The sequence below is a fragment of the Xyrauchen texanus genome, chromosome 37 (assembly GCF_025860055.1).
Source record: "Xyrauchen texanus isolate HMW12.3.18 chromosome 37, RBS_HiC_50CHRs, whole genome shotgun sequence".
Taxonomy (NCBI): Eukaryota; Metazoa; Chordata; class Actinopteri; order Cypriniformes; family Catostomidae; genus Xyrauchen; species Xyrauchen texanus.
The window spans coordinates 24,081,503-24,090,886 of record NC_068312.1 but is presented as its reverse complement, the minus strand read 5'-3'; positions in this window follow the sequence as shown (position 1 = coordinate 24,090,886).

Here is a 9,384-nt window from a genome sequence, read left to right as displayed (position 1 = left end):
ATTATTATTTTTATTTTAAATCAGAAATCATGAATGCCTGGAAAGTTTAACTTTCCAGGCATTCATGACAAGAACATATACTCAAGTTTTAAACTGGATCAGAAAAACTATTTAACACGTAAACCTCATTGGTCACACTTTATTTTTCAGTTTTACTGTTACTATACTCACACAAACTCTGGGTGATATTAATCAACTAAAGTACTTACTGTGTATTTTTTGTGTGTGTGGAGCTGCTTATACTTGCATTTTGTTATTTACAGTGATGTGAAAAAGTATTTGTCCTCTTCCTGGTTTCTTCTATTTTTGTGTGTTTTTCATTCTAAATGGTTTAGATCTTCAAATGAGATATAACATAAAACAAAGGCAACCTGAGTAAACACATAATACAGTTTTTAAAATATGTATATATATTGTTTTGTATATAAGCAAAAAAGTTATCCAACACCTATATCACCCATGTGAAAAACGAACTGCCCCTTAAACTTAATACCTGGTTGTAACACCTTTAGCAGCAACATCTGCAACCAAATGCTTCCAATAAGTGGAGATTAGTCTTTCACAATGCTGAGGTGGAATTTTGGCCCACTTGTCTTTGCAGAACTGCTTTAATTCAGCCACATTGGAGGGTTTTCGAGCATGAACTGCCCCTTTAAGGTCCTGCCACAGCATCTCAAATGAGTTCAAGTCAGGACTTTGACTAAGCCACTCCAAAACTTGAATTTTGCTTCATTTGAGCCATTCAAAGGTGGACTTACTCCAATGCTTTGTATCATTGTCTTGCTGTGTAATCCAGTTGCGCTTGAGCTTCAAATCACGGACTAATGACCGGACGTTCTCATATAGGAATTTCTAGTAGAGAACAGAATTCATATTTCCCTCAATTATTTAAAGTCACCCTGGCCCTGAAGCAACAAAGCATCTCCACACCATCACACTACCACCACCAAGCTTGACCATATATGATGTTCTTTTTGTGGAATTCTGTGTTTGATTTACGCCAGATGTAATGGTACCCAGACTTCCAGGATGAGTCATCGTTGTGCTCTTGGAGGAATTTTGGAAGGTCGGACACTTCTGGGAAGGTTCACTACTGTGCCAAGTTTTCTCTGGAGATAATGGCTCTTACTGTGGATTTTTGCAATCAAAAAAATTAAACATAGCTGTTGTTTGCTAAAATGAAATAAATTATTTTGAAACAATTAAAACAAAAGAATTTATGAAATGAACAGTTATTTTAAATGAATCTAAATTAACCCTTGTGCATCAATAAAAAAGTTATTCAGAGGTCCTTAGAGGACAAAAATGTCCATGCCAAGAACTGCCAAAATAATATTATATATTAATATTATTTTCCACTTTCAATGAGTTAATCATTTTAACCAACATCAGTCCTTATCATAGCTACCAAATATTCATTCATTTTAAGGATTTGAATCCTTTAAATGCCAGTTTGTTTACTTAATGCCACGGAAGTTTTTTAAAAAGAAATAAAAATGAATTATTTTCCATATACTTAATGTTAAGGGGAAATTAATTTTTTGGATTATCACAGTCTGGGATATGTCAATGATTATCAATAACATTGATTTTTATGCATTATTATTTTTTGGGTAGTGTCAGATAAAATACAAAAACAAAACAAAAAACAGCTCACTTAGTACCTTAGAGTACAACTATTCTGAATTCAGTAGACCCCTCTCTGCCCCGGTCGCTGTGTTTATAGAGCTCCTCCCCTTCGAAGGACAGGACCTATCGTCGCGCCCCTTCCATGTGCGGCCCTGAGCCCATGTGAGGTATTTGCCACATGCAAACCCCCTCCGTGCATTTTTGGGGTATTGGAGGAGGCTATGTGCAGCCCGAGTGCATCTGTTCTTACGCTCACAGTAGCCTGCTTACACCTGCATCAGCAGTTCATATAACACATTTCAGCTGTTGTGGCGTTTTTGTATAGGGACCCCTATAGTGTCACTACATCGACACAATGTAGAATGATTGACAGAAGGGGAATGTCTCAGTTACTGTTGTAACCTCTTTCCCTGGTCCCTCTTACCACAATGCTGTATTACCACCTGAAATGTCCAAGACCTTGTCTCGGCTCCTCAGCACAAAACCTGAATGAATCCTGCATAGAGCCCGAAGCCATTATGAAGAATAATGGCTGGCTGATGAAGTTACTGGCTGGCTAGCCGGCTCAGCCAAAACCTAAATGGCTGCTGCAGCCGCCAAACTTTTCATAGCTGCAAATGGCTGAAGCTTCCACTTCATGTCTACAGATGTCTATGTTATACTGATTTACTAGATCTCAATATTTCCAAGCAATGCATGGCTTACACTATATTTCTACAAAATGCAATACTGTGATGAGAGGGTGACGGCAGAGATCGCAGAGAAGTATGTTGATTAAGAACGCAAACTTTTGTTGAATTTATGAGAAATCTACAGATGCAAACAGACGAAGTGTAGTAAAATAAAGACCTAAATGTGTATTTCAGACTTTTTTTCACCACAAGTCTGAAAGAAGACATGTTATTGAAGACAAATATCCAAAAATCTCAAAATTTACCAGTAAAAAAAACCGATGTTTTTGCCTGCCGTGTCTCGCCTTAATATAAACACACACTGTTATCAGTATTATTTTGGACAAAGTTTTGCACATTTCACTTCAATGTACACTGAAGCATGCGTCGTGAATTAGCAATGTGGAAACGGTGGTTTGTTACTGCAGTAATATCACGTTCAGTGCTATAAATCTCTCCGTTCCAGAATATTTGGTTCATAACATCAATCTTTGATTCAGGTGTTTGTGCAACCGTGCCCTGAAGATTTAACAAAAGTCTGGGTAGGCCTAAGTTAAAAAAAAAAAGTAAGTAGGAATTAGGAAAGTATGTGAGAATTGAGATCAAAATTACGTTGCTTGCTTCTTTCCACCATTTCACCTCAGTGCGAGAAAAAAATGCATTGCTTCTTCTGTATGGAAAACGAGCAATTTTAATTGGTCGTCAATTCACTGTGAGTCTGTGTATCGTAGCAACGAGCACAAGACTGTGCTGTTATGAATCCAGTGGGAAAATAGATCTTGTGTATTGTTTATATATTTCGTGTGTGTATGTCTCTATGTGATAGAATTATTATTTGATGCAAATAATTCTAGCCGGCTCAGCCAAACTTTATCAGATGTTTCTCAATTTGGCTTACGAAATTATTGGCTGGCGGCGGCTGAAATTCTAAATGGCGCAAATGGCGGCGCCTGGCGGCGGCTTCGGGGTCTAATCCTGCATTTCAGCTCCGTTTAATACCCGTATGCCTGGGCGAGTGGCATGCAAATTCCACTCGCCAATTCCCATTGGCCTTTTCTCAAAGATTTGAAGGTGTTTTGGGGCTCCCAAGAGTGACCCTAGTGTCACTACATCGACGCAGCGTCTCGTTCCCTCCATCAGGGAACAGAGGTTACGGCAGTTACCGAGACAATTACATGGATCATCATTTTTTGGTCAGAGTCTTATATTAATATGTATTTTTTTATATATATGTATTTATTTTTTTGTCTATTATTTTAGTATTATTTTATTTTTATACATATATATTTTTTTTTTTTTTTTATTTAGCTGAGTTTTTCATGTAAATTGGGTGGCAAAGAATTTCCTGAATTTTTTTTAATAAAAGACAAGATGATTTGAAGTAAATTAAACTGTTCAGTTAACTCAAAAGCAATAACTTTATGCTACATCTCACTGAAGCAGTTCAAATTCAGTTGTGTTGAAATGTGTGTGATAATTAAAATAGGTTAGACCAACAATTTATTTATTTTGTGAGTGTGGAGTTCCAGAGCCTTTGAAATATCTTTGTAACCCTTCCCAGACTGATGTATTTCAATCACCTTTTTCACCTCATAATTTCTAGAATTTATATCCACCTTGGCATAGTGTATTACTTTCTGAGTTCTTTTAACCAACTTCATGCTGCTCAAAAACTGGTTACTTTTGGTGTTGATTTGATTGAACAGGGCTTGCCGTAATCAGTCCTGGGTTAGTCCAGCTGAACCCCCCATTATGAATGCATTCAATAAATAAAATTTTATAAAAAAAAATGCTTCAATAAATGACATCATTTAAAAACTGTATTTTGTGTTTACTCAGATTGGCTTGGTTTTATGTTAGATTTAGTTCGAATTTTTTTAATACATTTGTATGAGATATACACAAAAACAGAAGAAATCATTTGGAAAATCATTTTTTAAGAGTGCTGTAGTTATCTCACTGAAGCAGTTCAAATTCAGTTGAGTTGAAATGTGTGTGATGTGGCCAGGAGAGTGAGGTTTACACAATGCACAGCTATCACGTACCAGCTGGCTGCGGTTACATTTGCACTGTGAATTCAGCATGTGAAGAAATTGTGGCCTGACGTTGAGCATGTGTGTAATCAGCAAAAAACTAATTGCAAAGCAGCCTCTTTTTAATAAAGAGTTATCAGAAAGATGTAAAGATGGCTGATGGTACTAGACACCGTAAGAAAGACGCCGATAGCGACCACGCGGCTTTAATGAATGAACTACGTGCGCTCAGCGCAAAAATGGACACTATGCAGACTACAATTGAAAAACAAATGAATGATAAAATGGAAAGTCTACGTGAGTCCATGGAAAAACTTATTAGTGAGAGTAAAGAAGTATTCAAGCGCGAGGTGGCTAAAGCAATTAAGGAGATACAACACGCGTTGGATCTGGAAGTGGGAATTCTCTGTTCCAGAATGGATCAGATGGAAACTAAAATGCATGAGAAAAAAGCTAAGGGCAAGCAGTTTGATCCTGACGTGTCGTTGGTAATTATGGGACTGTCGCAAGCGGAGGGAGAAGATGTTGAGGCCAAAGTAAAAACTCTGCTGGGTGAGGAACTGGGCTGTGAGCCGGTGCCAAAAATTGTGGCCGTGTAGCGCATGAGGGCGCGAGGGCGAAATCCCGGACTCATCAGAGTGGAACTCGAGACAACGCCGGAGAAGGTGGCGGTGCTTCGGCGGCGGTTTAAACTTAAGGACAACGAAAGCTACCGAAGGGTGTATGTTTCGTCAGCGAAATCACACGCTGAGCGTCTCATGGAATTCAATCTTAGGACTTTGCTTAGAGAGATCCCAGCTGCTAAAGATTACTATTTGGCCAACAATGGACGGCTAGTAAAGCGTGGTCAAGCCAGGGGCACGGTGGGATCGACACCACAGTCTTCGGATTGAAAACGTCATGCCCAGCCTGTAAATACGGATTATATTGCTTTAGTTCATTGGAACGTTAATGGATGGACGCTTGCAAATAGTAAGTTAAGAGCGCAACTGCTACTTTCGTTTGATCCAGGAATTATTTCATTAAATGAGACTCATTTATCCGCTCTTATACCTGAGCTTCATGGATACAGTTGGATTGGACATAGTCGTGTGGCTCATAAAAGAGCTGTCAAAGCCTCCGGGGGTGTGGTTGTATTTATCAAAAAAACGATTTTGGACAATTTTTCTGTAACGATTGAGGACAAGACTTATGATGGAATTCTGTGTTTGCGGTTTGAGCACACGAGCTCACAATACTCATTTATTTTGATCTCATGTTATTTGTCTCCTGAAACTTCGACATGGGGCCGTAATGCTGACCTTTTTTCAGCACACTTATTGTCTTTGATTTTTATGGTTGAGGCTGATTCTGTTTATATTTGTGGGGATCTGAATAGTCGTGTTGCGCACCACAAAGACTATGTCGATGAGGATGATATTAGTCCTAGAGTGGTGTTGGACTCGGGCTTGAACAAATATGGGGAAAGTTTGATTGATTTCCTTAGAGTCGAAATGCTGTGTGGTTAATGGAAGAATAAACCCGGAGTATGATAATTTCACATCTATTTCTGTTAGGGGTAAGGCGGTAGTTGATTATATTGTGACGAGACATGAAGATTTAAGAACATGTAGTGAATTTAAAGTATTCACTCCATTTGAATTATTGGAAAGAACTGGGTCGCAAGGGTTAATAGATGAGAAGAGTAGACCCCCTGATCATTCTATGCTTTATTTAAGTTTTCAAACAGCAGAGATGTTTATAAATAGTGCTGATATTATATCACCTTGTAAACTACCAATAAGAAACATCAAGGACAATTTTTTTTCTTCTGAAACTTTTGATGAAGCTTTAAAAAATGTTATAGTACAATTAGACAAGGGCAGGGAAGCACAGGATAATGTTGATTGTTGTTATGAACTTTTCTGTGGGGTTTTGTATGGGGAAATGAGTCAATATGGGTTAAAACTGCATGGAAAACGGGCCCACAAGAAATGGTATCGAATTAAACAACCGTTTTGGAATAATGAATTACATAATATTTGGTCAAATCTTCGTGTGGCAGAGAAAAGATATTTAAAATGCAAGGAGCCTGTTTTAAGAAAGAATTTGCACGGTATATTTAAAACCTGTCAATATGATTTTGATAAAAAACTTAGAATGTATAAAAGGCATTATAGGAGAGGTAAAGCTTTTGAAATAAATATTTCTCAAAATACTAATCCACAGCATTTTTGGAAAGAAATAAACAAGCTTGGCCCAAAGAGAAATAAATTAATTCCATTTCAAATAGTCACGGAAAGTGGGGGGTCAGTATTCGAGATAAATAAAATATTGGACAGATGGGAGAAAGATTATAGAGATTTGTACACTTGTTCTACCTCTAACCAGTTCAATGATACATTTCTAGCTGAGATATGTAAATTGAAAAATTTAATTGAAGTTGGATCTGTTATGTTGGTAACACCCTATCTTAGTAGTGTGCTAAACAATGATATTTCCTTAGAAGTTCAGAAGGTAATTGATAGATTACCTTATAAAGCTGTTGGTGTGGATGAACTTTCTAATGAGGTTCTTAAATGCCCCAAGCTGTTAAATACTCTCCACATGTTATTCCAATATTGTTTTAAGAGTGGGACTGTCTCTCGGTGTGGTATAGTTCGATCATTAAGCCTATTCCAAAGACCACACAGGCTGACCCAAGAGTACCTTTGAATTATAGAGGAATAAGTTTGCTAAGTACAGCATGTAAAGTGTTTTCTGGTATTCTTAACAACCGACTAAGTGAATATATTGAAACTAATGGAATTTTGGTGGATGAACAGAATGGGTTTAGAAAACACAGAGCATGTATTGATCATATTTATGTTTTATCATCTGTCATTAGAGCAAGGTTGCAGGAAAATAAAAGTACTTTTGTTTGTTTTGTTGACTTTAAAAAAGCTTTTGATTGGGTTAATAGAGATTTGTTGAAATATAAGTTACTTTCTATTGGTATTACAGGTCACCTGTATAATTCCATCAGAGCTCTGTACAAGGCTCCAGTGGCCTGTGTACAGATTGATGACATGAGGACAGGATGGTTTCCCACTCCATTTGGGGTTAAGCAGGGAGATGTTCTTTCACCCACTCTTTTTGCGCTTTTTGTGAATGATCTGGCACAAGAGATAAAGTTAGCAAATTTGGGTATAGACATTGATGGTTTTAACCTCAGCATTTTATTATATGCAGATGATATTGTTGTTTGCGCAGATGAAGAAACTAAACTACAAAGAATGTTGGGTATTATGAAGGATTGGTGTAATAAGTGGAGACTTTCTATAAATGGGGATAAAACACAAGTTGTCCATTTTAGGAAACCATCTGTGTTACGCAGTGAATTTGAGTTCCTTTTTGGACAAACACAGCTTATGTATTCCAGAACTTATAAATATCTTGGTTTTCTTTTTCATGAAAATATGACATTCTCAGAAGGGAGAAAGGTTTTGTCTGAGTCTGCAGGGAGGGCCCTGGGAGCTGTTATAAATAGGATGAAGCTTTGCCCAGAAATAGGTTATGCAGAAATATGTTATACATTTACCCAGCTGTTTGACAGTATGGTGGGATCTATTTTGTTTTATGCAGCTGGGGTCTGGGGCTTCGAAGATGCTCCTGAATGTACTAGATTGCAGAGCAGGGCCATTAGGTGTTTCCTTGGAGTGCACAGGTTCACTACTAGAGCTGCGCTAGAGGGAGATATGGGCTGGGAGCCTTGTATGGTGAAACAAAAGGTGGAGTTAATACGATTATGGAATCGTTTTATAAGATTACCTGAAGATAGACTTACTCGGAAAGTTTTTGATTGGGATAAAGCTCACAATTATCCTTGGTCAATGGAGGTCCTTGGAATACTCTCATCAGTAAAAGCACAGTATATATTTAAAAATACTTTACAATGTGATATATCTCAGGTCAGGCAGTTTTTGTTTAATTCTTACAAAGAGCAATGGCAATGGCAGGTGTTAAATAAGCCCAAATTGAGAAGTTATGTTCACTTTAAAAATGAATACTCCACAGAGCCTTATGTCAAATGCTGGTTAACTAGATTACAGAGGTCTTTGTGTGCCCAGCTTAGAGCTGGGGTGTTGCCCTTGCAGATTGAGGTGGGGCGCTATAAAGGTGTCCCAGAAGAGGATAGATTATGTGTTTTGTGTGATTTAATGGTTGTTGAGGATGAATGGCATTTTTTGTTTTTTGTCCTTTATATCATGAGTTAAGAATGGGTATGTTTGAGAGAATTCAACATAATAAGCCTGATTTGTTTTGGATGACGGAGGGAATATGTTGAATTGGCTCTTTGAAAATGAAATTTATAGGTTAGCTAGATATGTGGAAAAGGCATGGAAACTTAGGCAAAGGAATTTATATCCTGACCTAAATTGACGGTGTCTTGTCTTGTTTTGTTTGTTTATATTGTGAAAATGATGGTGATGTATCTTTTATGATGGTCGTCTTCCTATGTGCTTTGTATGATGGTCATTTCTGTGTAATATGTTTGTTTTATGTCATTAGTGTCTTTTATGCCTAAGGGCAGGGCATGTAAGTGCAAGACACTTTAATAATAAATAAAATATAAAAATAAAAAAAAAAATATTATTGTACATTTAAAAATAATATAACATGTAAAAATAAATTATAGTAAATTATTATTTACACTGCTGTGATTGTTGAGAACTGATGAACTTAGTTGTTGAATTGGTTTCTATATTCGCATAATTATTTTCTAGTGAGAAGCTCCAACAACAAATCTGAGGAATAAGATTTTGAATGCCCTCAACACAATGTCACCTCACTTCCGACTAGTTAGTTCCTCAATTTGACACGAGAAGACTGTCAAATACTTTTAAGAGTTAACTTGCTTTTTAAGATGAAGCGACTTTTCTTTCTAATTGTCTTCTTGGAGAATGGTGAGAATGTTTCTTTTTTCTTTGGATGTTTACCTATAAAGAGGAGTTTGAAGTTAAATCTGTCATTAGATTGAATGTCAGGGTTTGTGATGAATTCCATATGTAAATTCAGAAATGTAAACTAGA